Below are 13,066 nucleotides of genomic sequence, written 5' to 3'. Positions count from 1 at the left end.
CCTGCATCCTGAAGAAAATATTTTCACAAGTAAACAAACAATCGCCTATTACGTAACAATAAGGTGTACTATACCATACAAGTGTACTATAGCATTGCACCTGATACAGGTGTGTCAAAAATGAAAACAGAGTAAAAGAAACAGAGGAGGCACTGCCAGTGTAATTATAATGTAATCTAAAGTTTACAGCTATATATAATTCATAAGGCAATAATATTCATTGAAAGAAGTCCACAAGATGGGATAATTTTTAACCGAAAAAATGAACATTTGTCAATTTACTGTTTAAGGCTTAAACAAAAATAATGATAAACCAATCTCGCCGTCCTGGAAGAACAAAAATTATTTGATGGTAGCCAGAAAAAAAATTAGAATGGGCATACAGGGCAATGGGTAACTCAGGGAACATGAGCAGTCAGTATACGTTAGTAGCCATTGTAAAGACAAGGAAAAGAGTTTTGAGCTCGATAGGTGATACTCAGGGTTCTGAACTTTGCAACTTGAGTCAATTTCGAGCTAACTTCATACCATTTGCAGTGAGATGCTATTACTTTAAAGAACCAGGTACTCTGAATTCTTGGGATTGATCTTGAGCCACATCCACCTGAAACCAGGACCAATAAGTTGAGATTGTGTATTTACCGACAAATCAGAATATTCTTCAGAAAGCTTTGGTAGAAAATTGATAGATAGAAAACTTGATGAAGATGGTTGTATCTGCTTAAAGAAACGGGCTATCATAATATTTTGTAAATTGTTTCTTTTTTTCATCCCTTCCTTCGATAACTTGTTTTTTTCTTCTTCTTTCTATTTTTGAGAAGCCTGATTTTTTGGGCGATATGGAGAATACATTGAGTCCTACCTCTCTTTGTGCCTTTATTAAAAGCTGGTGTATTGTTTCGGCTATTCTGTTGATTCATTAAAAATTTCAAGTTCAAAAGTACAATATTAGCTGTTTTCTCAAATATCTGAAACTAAAACGCTAAATTTTAGAATGAACACTATAATTTCTTTACTAGTATCAATTTTATCCTATGTTCTCTGAGGGGGGGGGGTAATCTTGGTGGTTGTAAAATTGTATTAGAAATAGGCCTTTCCGAAACCAGTAAAACAGGTTTCTACCTTTTGTAACCGGCTGAAATAACTAGAGTATCGAATATGATAGGTTTCTACTCGTTCATGTATGAGTTTTATGAATATGTCAAGGAGCTTTTTCAGAGGTTGTCTGAAATATCGTTGGCCTTTTTTGGCTATGATTTTGTGTGTTTTTATGGCACTTGATATTAACCAAGTGACATTGTAATTTTGATCGAGGTAAACGGAGCTTTGGTGAGTAATGAAGAGATGGGAGTAGATATCGGAAACGTGGGTTAAGACGCAAATTATTCCAAAAATTAGTGCAAAGAGTGACTGTCTAGGCTGTCAAGGTTGAAACCTAGTCTTAGTTGCTGGCAAGTTGATAATTGAACTATTAGTAGATAACTTCAAAGACAACACTGCCTTTCTATGACGAAAGTAAAACAGTTCAAAATAGGGATGAAACTTTTTAATCGACAGTTAATAGATATAATTTTTTTTAACTGGATATTTCGAACACGTATACAGTGTTCATTATCAACAGTAAAACTCAGCAGTAAGAGTTTACTGCTGATGATGAACATTGTATATGTGTTCGTAATATACAGTTAAAAATTCTGTTCACTGTCGATTAAAAGGTTTCATCCCCATTTTGAACTGTTTAACTATTAGTACGCCTGGGATTGAAACTCCGAGCCCCATGTAAACGGGAGATTTTTGTTAAGGTGTAGTCGTAGCCGCGACTACGCCCAAGTCCCATGCAAATGGTTACTAACTCGATCTCTGACCTGCAAAAGCCTAGCTAAGTATAGTAGAATAATAGTATAGATCACTTACATCTTGTTTTGGCATCTTTGATGAGGATGGAAAACGCGAATTTTTTTTTCTAGCAAAAATCGGTAGCAACTAAAAAACTTTAAAAGAGCCTCGGTGAAATAATATAGGGATTACATTTTTATTGCAACTACCCAATTTACTATTTTCATCATTTCAAATCACAACAACTTGTGTGTTTGAGACAACTATTAGTATGGATTTGAGGGAGTTGAATTGCTATTAAGTTTATGTGGATTTTCTAAGCTGAAGATTCTGAAGGAAACATATGTCCAAAGTAAGTGTACCTTTTTATTTTTTGGCTTTAGAATGGACTGTAGCAGCCTTAATAGGCTAGGCCATAGCTCCTTGTCTACCTAAAGCGGGCTTTACCTAATGTATTTTTTTTTTGCCAACTGGGCTACACACTGATTAGGCTGTGGTGCTATATCTAAGCCATCACTATGTTTCTTCGTTTTTAAATTTTGTTTAGAATTGCAGACAAGGCAGTAGTACTTTTAGGCCTCATAACCTAGGGGAGGGGAGGGCAAGGGGATACCAAGAGATGGCTAATAGAAAATTTATGAAATTAAAAATAGATATGATAGTTATAATCAGTATAATTATAACTATTTGGCTATTAGGCTAATATTCCAGTTTTATGTAAGCTAGCCTAATAAAATTTATATAGGTCTATAAAGAAAAAACCTGAGCCAAACACTATATATGAAAAAAATGGGTAAAATTCTAGTTAATTGACATCTTGCTATCTCAGAAAGGGTTTAGGTTAGGAAAATGAAACTTTCAGGGATGAATCTACAGACTAAAGTATAGGTTAATTTATAGCAAACAGCATTACTGGCTTTTGTATAAAGTCAGTATACCACTTGATGCCTTTTTTTTATGCTCTTTACAAATATGATAATTGCTTCTACCAGAAATTCAGATTTAAGCACTGTTTGACTTCTTAAAAATGACCTAAATATGGTTATTAAAAAGGCTAAGAAAATTGGTCTCAAACCTTAAATACCTTATAACATGGATCTCAAACTTACTGTTTCATTATAAATCCATTTTTTAATGTTATATAATCCACAAGCACTGATTTTCCAATATTAATTTGGATAAATTAATTTTTCCAATTTTATGGCATTTTTTTCTTCCTTGACATCAAATTCTAGATAAAAGCCTGCATTTTTGGTCAAAAATACAAAAGATGGCTATCACAAATGCCAGTTATGCTGTTTGCTATAAATTTAACTATATTAAATACAGTAATGGTTAGTTTACCTATTTAATATATGCTATGCTTTACCCCCATTCCCCTGATGTGCAAATATATAGCCCAAATTTGTGTCTAAACTATTACAGATTTGTGATTTCAAATATCCTATTATTTTGTAAAAAAGACAGAAAACACATGCTTTAATTGAAATTTTGACAACAAGGAAGAAGAAAAGGTAAAATTTTAGTTAACTGACTTCTTGCTATCTCAGAAAGGGTTTAGGTTAGTAAAATGAAACTTTCAGGGATGCATCTACAGACCAAAGTATGTCCCGGGAAGGTATTTTGAAGCAACTACCTCCACTCCTTCTAACTCTACAGGGCCCTGACCTTTGATGACCTTTAAAAATCTGTGTGTTATAAAAGTGAAACCTTGCAAAATAGATCTTTTGCTTAATTGAAGTACAACAAAATTGTTTTCAGCTTCATAACTTTGCTCAATTCCATTTTATAAGGTTTTAAAGATATACAAACACATTTCCTAAATTTTGAAAGAAAACATTGAAATGGCTCAAAATTCTACTCAAATAAAAGGAATTGCATTTTTCAGAACTAAAGGCAGAGAAAAAGCAACGAGTAACTGAAAATTAAGGTAAAATGTTGTCTTTTCAAAATTTCAATAGGTGTGACCTGTCATGTAGGCAAATTTCAGGGCCCTCTAGATGGAAAAGGAGTGGAGGTGGGTACTTTAAAATACCTTCCTGGGACATACTTTAGCCTGCAGACCTATCCATGAAAGTTTCTTTTTCCTAACCTAAACTGTTTCCTAGATTGCAAGAAGTCAATTAACTAGAATTTTACTGAAGAAAATGCAATAACATAGGTAAAATTTATTTATCCAATATAATCGTGGAAAATCAGTGCTTGTGGATAATGTAACATTTAAAAAATGGATTTATAATGAAATGGTAAGTTTGAGTCCAATGTTATAAAGTTTGAGACCAATGTTTTAAGCCTTTTTATACCCCATATTTAGGTCATTTTTAAGAGGTCAAAAAGTGCTTAAATCTGAATTTCTGGTAGAAGCAAATATTATATTTGTAAAGAGCATAAAAAAAGGCATTGCATGGTATATTCACTTTATACAAAAGCCAGTAGGCTAATACTGTTTGCTATAAATTTACCAAAGTATATTCCGGGAAGGTATTTTGAAGCAACTACCTCCACTCCTTCTCCCTCTAGAGGGCCCTGACCTTTGATGACCTTTAAAAATATTCGTGTTATAAAACTGAAACCTTGCAAAATAGATCTTCTGCTTAATTGAAGTACAAGAAAATTGTTGGTAAAATTCTAGTTAATTGACTTCTTGCTATCTCGGAATGGGTTCAGGTTAGGAAAATGAAACTTTCAGGGATGGGTCTACAGGCTAAAGTATATCCTGGGAAAGTATTTTAAAGTACCCACCTCCACTCCTTCTCCCTCTAGAGGGCCCTGAAATTTGCCTTCATGACAGGTCTATACCTATTGAAATTTTCACAGAACAACATTTTACCTCAATTTTCAGTTACTAGTTGCTTTTTTTCTGCCTTTAGTTCTGAAAATGCAATTCCCGTTATTTGAGTAGAATTTTGAGCCATATCAATATTTTTTTTCAAAATTTAGGAAATGCATTTGCATATCTTTAAAACCTTATAAAATGGAATTGAGCAAAGTTATGAAGCTGAAAACAATTTTGTTGTGCTTCAATTAAGCAGAATATCTATTTTGCAAAGTTTCACTTTTATAACACAAATATTTTTAAAGGTCATCAAAGGTCAGGGCCCTCTAGAGGGAGAAGGAGTGGAGATAGTTGCTTCAAAATACCTTCCCAGGACATACTTTAGTCTGTAGATTCATCCCTGAAAGTTTCATTTTCCTAACCTAAACCCTTTTTGAGATAGCAAGAACTTAATGAACTAGAATTTTACCAAATTGTTTTCAGCTTCATAACTTTGCTTAGTTCCATTTAAAAGGTTTTAAAGATATGCAAATACATTTTCTAAATTTTGAAAAAAAAAAACATTGATATGGCTCGAAATTCTACTTAAATAACAGGAATTGCATTTTCAGAATTAAAGGCAGAGAAAAGGCAACTAGTAACTGAAAATTAAGGTAAAATGTTGTTTTGTCAAAATGTCAATAGGTATTGACCTGTCATGTAGGCAAATTTCAGGGCCCTCTAGAGGGAGAAGGAGTAGGGGTGGGTACTTTGAAATACCTTCCTGGGCCATACTTTAGCCTGTAGATCCATTCCTGAAAGTTTCATTTTCCTAACCTAAAACCCTTTTTGAGATAGAAAGAAGTCAATTAACTAGAATTCTACCAAAAAATGTCTAGCCAACTAGGTACTTAATATGAATGACAGTTTATATCTATGGAATCTTTAAATTAGCCAAGCAATTGGCTATTAGGTTTGCCTATAGGCTGTATACATTTCAGCCTTAATTAGCCAACTAGTAAGCTAATAAGAGAATAGTATATACTTTATAGAATTAGCTGGCTTAAATTGTATATAGCCTACCCTATTAAGTTAGCTAACTAGTTGGCTATTATTATCCTAGGTAGCCTATAGCCTACATAAGCTTTATTTTTAAATAGCCAACTAGTCAGCTATCCATAAAGCTCCAGTAAATTTATGATAGTTCATATAATTGACTTACCAATAAAGTGAAGATATCACTTGAAGCTTTTTTTTATGTTCTTTACAAATATAATACTTACTTCTACCATAGATTCAAATTTGAGCACTTTTAACCTAAACTAATCTAGACTAACCTGATTATAAATAATTTTAGCTCTGAGAAAATGTAGCATTATTTTTTTGAAAACAAGTTAAAACTCATACTTTAATTGAAAATTTGTCATTTTTAAGAGCTCAAAAAGTGTGTAATTTGAATTTCCAGTAGAAGCAATTATTATTATCATAAAGAACATAAAAATGACATTGAGTCATTTGTTCACTTTATTGGTAAGTCAGTTACGTGAACTGTCATACTTTTTTGAAAATTTGTCATTTTTAAGAGCTCAAAAAGTGCTTAAATTTTAATTCAAATTAGAAGCAATTATTGTATTTGTAAAGAACATAAAAAAGGCATAAGTGTTATATCCACTTTATTGGGAAGCCAGTTATATGAACTGTCATAATTTTACCAAAGTTTCTAATACATTTGTGGAATTTGCTAACTAGTTGTCTATTAAGATCCCTGGTAAAGCCTATATAAGCTTTAGCTTGAAATAGTCAACTAATTAGCTAACTAATTTGCTATTGAAGTCTCAGCTATATACACATGTTTAGATTATCAAACCAGCTGGCTATTAGATATCACCTTTATTTACACTTCAGCCTGAATTAGCCAACTAGTCAGCTAATAAGACAATTGTATATACTTTATAAAATTATCTGGCTACTTGGCTATTAATATCCAATGTATATATAAAGTTTACTTTAAAATAGCCAACTAGTCAGCTATCAGTAAAGTTTTTAAAGTTTCACATATTTTGATTAGCCTACCAGTTGGCTGTTAGATCTCACCTGTATATACACTTCTGCCTGAATTAGTCAGCTAATAAAAGAATTATATAAACTTCATAGCCTAGAATTAGCTGGCTATTAATATCCTATGTATCTATAAACTTTACTTTAAAATAGCCAACTAGTCAGCTATCAATAAAGCTTCTAAAGTTTCACCTGTTTAGATTAGCCAACCAGTTGGCCATTAGATCTCACCTATATACACTTCAGCCTGAATTAGCCAACTAGTCAGCTAATAAGACAATTGTATATACTTTATAGAATTATCTGGCTACTTGGCTATTAATATCCAATGTATATATAAACTTTACTTTAAAATAGCCAACTAGTCAGCTAATAAGACAATTGTATATACTTCATAGAATTAGCTGACTAGTTGTCTATTAATATCTGATGTATATGCAAACTTTACTTGAAAATAGCCAACCAGTTGGCTGTTAGATCTCACCTGTATATACACTTCAGCCTTTATTAGCCAACTAGTCAGCTACTAAGAGAATTGTATATACTTTATAGGATTAGCTGACTAGTTGGCTATTGATATCCTATGTATGTATAAACTTTGCTTTAAAATAGCCAACTAGTCACCTATCAATAAAGTTTCTAATGCACAGTAGAATTAGCTAAATTGTTTGCTATTAAAGTCTCAGCTATATACACATGTTTAGATTATCAAACCAGCTGGCTATTAGATCTCACCTATACACACTTTAGCCTGAATTAGCTAACTAGTCAGCTAATAAGAGAACTGTATATACTTTATAGAATTAGCTAGCTAGTTGTTTATTAATATCCTTGTGTATATGTAAGCTTTAGTTTAAAATAGTAAACTAGTCAACTATCAATGTGATTTAATGTGCCAATTAATCTAGATTTCCTCTTCCCCATCATTTTGCTATGATTGGCTGAAATGGGTCAGAGATGGGGATGTGAAACATCTTGCTTTCTGCTGATCATCTCTACATAACATTTAGACTACTTGGCTAATATCTAACTGCTTTCTGTATAAACATCCTAAATATAGCAAACCAGTTGGCTATTGAAAAATAGTTTATGTGTACACAAAAAATATAAAATAGCAAACTAATTGGCTACTGAATTGAGTCTATGTCTGGCATATATGCAGAGGGGGGCCTTCAGGCCAGGGCCCCCCCAAAACTTTGTGAAATGTTTAATTTCCCCATGGTTTTTTGGGATTTCTGGCAAAAGTAGGACATTTATTAAGAATCCAGATACATGTGTGAAGCCTTTTTTTTGTGATTTTACAGCATGCAATTATCTGGTCAAGTCACTGCCCAATTATTAACCCATTTTCTGTCTAACTTTTTACCCTCTTTGAAGTAATTAGCGATTGTACTGTATTTTTTTTTGTAAAGAGAGTTTAGAATTATCCTTGATATTAGGACATTTATCCCCCCTTTTCAGGATAAAGTATAGCTTTTAATGGATCAACTTTGGAAACTATCATTTTTCATTAAAATTGACGTTTTTGCAATAGAAGAACTACCTCCCTCAGTATCCATATTGCACTGTCAGCTTTTTGCATTTATTTAGTTACTAAATAAAAGAAGCGCTACTTTATATCTGCTGTTTTGAAGGTTTTGGCCCCCCCCCCCGAAAAAAAATTCCTGCGTACGTGCCTGGTCTATGTATATACAGGAAAGGAAATTTGGAAACTAAGATTGTCTGATTAGTTGGCTAATTCATACCAGAGTGTATATATAGGTAAGATCTAATAGCCAACTCGGTGGCTAATCTAGACATGTGGAACTTCAGAAATTTTAGTGATAGTTGACAATTCTATAAAGTATATAACAGGTCTCTTATAAGCTGACTAGGTGGCTAATTCAGGCTGAAGTGTGTATATAGGTGAGATCTTATAGCAAACTGGCTGGCTAATCTAAATATGTGAAACTTCAGAAAATTTATTGATAGCTGACAAGTTGGCTATTTTAAAATAAAGTTTATAATAGTTACTTAGATATTAATAGCCAACTAGTTGGCCATTTTAATAGTGTTTATCCTTTTTAATTCTATTATTAGTTGAGTAGTTGGCTAATTCAGGCAGAAATTTATGTAGAGATCAGATCTAATAGTCAACTAGTTGGGAAATTTAAAGATTTCTATATATATGCTTTCATCAGTTTTAGCTGCCTTGTCAGCTGTAAAAATTCTATATATAATAATTGACTAAGTTTTTTTTCTATATATAAACTATACTGTTTTATATTTGCTGTATGTTGGCTATCAGAGGGGCAAGATATACTGCAGTAAGGGTAAAGATAAAATAAAAGGAATTTCATTTCATAACAAGGGCTAAGAGCTCATATGGCACTTGTGACAAGGTCAGAAGAGTCAAGAGCTCATATGGCATGAGCTCTAGCAACATTCTAAGAATCAATAGATTGATTTAAAAAGAAAATGAGAGGCTTAATGCTGGTCAGGATTTAAAATAAGAGCTCCAAGACACAAGGTCCTTCTAAATATCAAAATTAGTTAAGATCTAATCACCCACTTGTAAGTTAAAAATACTTCATTTTTTCTAATTTTTCCTCTCCCTTCAGCCTCCCGGATGGTTGAATAGGGGAAAACGACTTTATTAAGTCAATTTGTGCAGGTCATAGACATGCCTACCAATTTTCATCATCCTAGCATGTACAGAAGCACCAAACTCACCAAAGCACTGGACCCCCCTAACTCCCCAAAGAGTGGATCGAGTCCGGTTACGTCAATCACGTACTTTTGACATTTGCTTATTCTATCCACCAAGTTTCATCCCAGTTTCTCCACTCTAAGCATCTTCCAAGATTTCCGCTTTCCCCCTCCAACTCCCCCCAATGTCGCCAGATCTGGTTGGTATTTAAGAAAGAGCTCTGAGACATGAGTTCCTTCTAAATATCAAATTTCATTAAGATCTGGTCACCCGTTTGTAAGTTAAAAATACCTCAGTTTTTATAATTTTTGAAATTAAAAAACTGAGCAAATGTCATACTCTCCACTCTAAGCGTTATCCAAGATTTCAGGTTCCCCCCTCCTAATGTCACCAGATCTGGCTGGGATTTGAAATATGAGCTCTGAGACACGATATCCTTCTAAATATCAAATTTCATCAAGATCCAATCACCCGTTTGTAAGTTAAAGATACCTCATTTTTTCTAATTTTTCTGAATTAACTGTCCCCCCACTCCCCCCAGATGGTCGATTCGGGAAAACTTTTTCTAATTTAATCTGGTCTAGTCCCTAATACACCTGCCAAATTTCATTGTCCTAGCTTATCTGGAAGTGCCCAAACTAGCAAAACTGGGACATACCAACGGAATTTGCAATCACTATATTTCACTTGGTAAATACCAAGTGTCATAAAAACTGAACACTTCCCTTTGCCCAGGCCTAGAACCACCTCTGGCTTGGGTCTAAAGTATTTGAGCAAATGACTTTTGATAAGTTTTTCCTTGTCTACCACTAGACATAGGACAAGACCCTCAGTACTTGGAAGTTTTTTTTTGTCTTTGACAAACATCTCGAACAAAATGTAGCCTATCTTTCCTAAACTTGGACAACAGGCTCCTAGACATGATGTAGACTATAGCGAAGCTTTAGACCTTTAGGTTTAAAGGTCCAGAATATCAGGTCTCCAAAAGGAGGCTATAACAAAAAGAGATACATTTATAGATTGTTAATTTTTGTTCATTTTTATGATTTTCTTTTTAATGATTTATTTCTATTCTTAATCCCCCTCCAAAGGTCTTTTATAGCCTCTGACTGTGCAAAAATATGAAGATTTATTATGCAATTCTTTCTTTATAATATATAGAAAGTTTCAATAAATCACATAAACACCATATTTTCATCCATGTTTAAACTAGTTTCCATTTTAATAATTTATTTTATTTTAGACAGAGGAATGAGAATCATCAAATAATGCTATTTGCCCTGCAGATTTGTAAAGTATATGTACAAAAAGTTCAGAAATGGTAACATTTTAGAAAAGTTATTTTTCCATCTAGAGGGCGCTGACTTTTGATGACCATTAGAAATATTTGTGTTCCATACTTGACTGTGAACCACATAAAGAATTTTCTTGAAACTAGCACATCTTCCCAAAAAGCAAAGAGAATGTGGGGTTCTGGAAATTAGAGGTATAAACAGTGCTGAGGTGCATCCTGCCATCATTTAAGATCATACCTAGTAGAGTACTTGTGGTGGGTGGCAGAAGGCAGAGATCATTCCAGCAGAAGAATTATCAGTATTTCTGCATTCTGGGTGCATATTTCTAAGTTGTAGTTTTCATAATTTTGTTGATGAAGTATTATATTTTCATCATATTTTGTTATATTTCATTAGCTTTAACCAAACTTCACTACTCAACAAAACTTGAGTGTGGTTGCTGCAAGAGTCAAGTACCCTAACTAACAATATATGTATATATATATATATATATATATATATATATATATATATATATATATATATATATATATATATATAAATATTTAATTAAAATATACCTGCATAGTTGTTAATCTCTCTCAGGCTAAGCTGATTATCTCCAAGTGCACAGAGAAACCAGATTTACAACAGAGCAAGAACGAAAGCATGGTTGCTATAATACACAAGTATTGGTAAATTTCTAAGACTTAGAAATCAGAAGAGAGTTAGCATAGTAGCTTGGCAATGCCTTCCCAGAGTATTTTTCGGTCCTGGATTCTTTACCGAAAGGTTTATTTTCCTAGCCTATTCTTTGTTCAAGATATCAAAATGTCAGTTGTCTAGAATTTTACTCAGAAATTGTGTTTTCCATGGGTTGGACAAATTATTTTAGATTTGTAATATTTTTCAATGATAAAGCACTGTCTGGCAAATATCATTATTTTTCAAATCTGATAGCTATGTTTCAAACATGTTCAAATTAAATTATACTATAAAAAATGACTTAGCCTATATAAAGAGATATGAAAGAGACTTATATAAGTATATATGAAAAGAGGTCAAAAACGAAATAATAGAGAGAAATGGTTGATTAGTACTTGCTGCATACTATAAGGAAATAATTTGACCATTGTTTATGCTAGTTTTTTAACATAAAAAAATGTAGCCTTGGGCTATATGAGACTATTATGAGATGGATTGTCAAAAACACAAATTAATCCATAAACTAAATTTCTTGATCTAAAAATTCCTCTTTAGTTCTAGCATGTCTCCGCCTGGAGAGCTGCTATTCTAGACCTTTCTTTAAAATTAGAGTTGGCTGATAGCTAAGATTAGGATAGTTAGGATTGGCTCACTACAAAACTTTGTTTTTCAATATTTAAATTTAGACCAAATAGTTATCCCTATAGTCTAGCCTGTTTAACTTTAATGTTAAAATTCTAGTTCAAAAGCTTCTTGTTATCTTGGAAAGTAGCCGAGTTAGGTGAGTAAGACTTTCAGGAATGAATCAAGGGCCAAACATATACTCAGGGAAAGGTAAAACCCACTATTATGTCCATTTTTTTTTAATTCTAGGACCTAAAAGATTATTTAACAATCATATTAAACTTATCGCTCTTTACGCTGAAGTTTGACTCTTTGCCACAATTCTACTTTTTAAAACATTTAAAAGCTTTAGCGTAAAGAGCGAGGGATTGCGGAGGGGACAACCCATTTCATATACGGAGTAATTTCTGTTCGTTTTAAGTTTTAATGTCGCTCCTTACTTTCAGCTAAAAAAATTAGTTTTTTTTATTTAATATATATCCAAGACTAGGCTTGGCTCTAGTTAAGACTATCAGTACATTTAAAATATTCAGCATTGTGGCTAAAATATTCAACTTAATCACACTATAAATTAGAAAAAACAGACAAATTCAATGGTGAAACTATCCAATTTCTGGGTGGTGTGATAGAGAATTTTCAGTTTTTATGGCACTTGGTATAAACCAAGTGACATATAGCGATCGCAAATTCTGTCGGTCTGCCTGTCCTGGTTTTGCTAGTTTAGGAACTTCCAGATAAGCTAAGACAATGAAATTTGGCAGGCGTATCAGGGACTAGACCAGATTAAATTAAAAATAGTTGTTTCCTCGATTCGACCATCTGGGGGGGGAGTGGGGGTACGGTTAATTCAGAAAAATTAGAAAAAATGAGGTATTTAAACTTACAAACGGGTAATCGGATTTTAATTAAATTTGATATTTAGAAGGATTATTTTAAATCCCGACTGGACCTGGTGACATTGGGGGGAGTTGGAGGGGGAAACCTAAAATCTTGGAAAACGCTTAGAGCGGAGAGATCAGGATGAATCCTGGTGGAAAAACTAAGTACAAGTCCCAGATGCGTTATTGACATAACCGGAACGGATCCGCTCTATTTGGGGGAGTTGGGGGGAGGGTTAATTCAGGA

At 33.2% G+C, this 13,066-nt stretch overlaps 1 protein-coding gene across 1 annotated transcript in view; it reads left to right on the top strand.

The window, feature by feature from the left end:
• The first annotated feature begins 2,061 nt into the window (after nucleotides 1-2,061).
• LOC136037276 (nuclear hormone receptor FTZ-F1 beta-like) overlaps nucleotides 2,062-13,066 on the top strand; it is a 120,315-nt gene continuing 109,310 nt past the window's right edge. Inside the window, exon 1 of the mRNA XM_065719912.1 lies at nucleotides 2,062-2,188. The gene's annotated coding sequence lies outside the window, so the exon portion shown is untranslated. The remainder of the gene's footprint in view (nucleotides 2,189-13,066) is intronic.

Source organism: Artemia franciscana, chromosome 16 (genome assembly GCF_032884065.1).
Source record: "Artemia franciscana chromosome 16, ASM3288406v1, whole genome shotgun sequence".
NCBI classification, from domain to species: domain Eukaryota; kingdom Metazoa; phylum Arthropoda; class Branchiopoda; order Anostraca; family Artemiidae; genus Artemia; species Artemia franciscana.
This window is presented reverse-complemented; position numbering and strand designations above follow the sequence as displayed.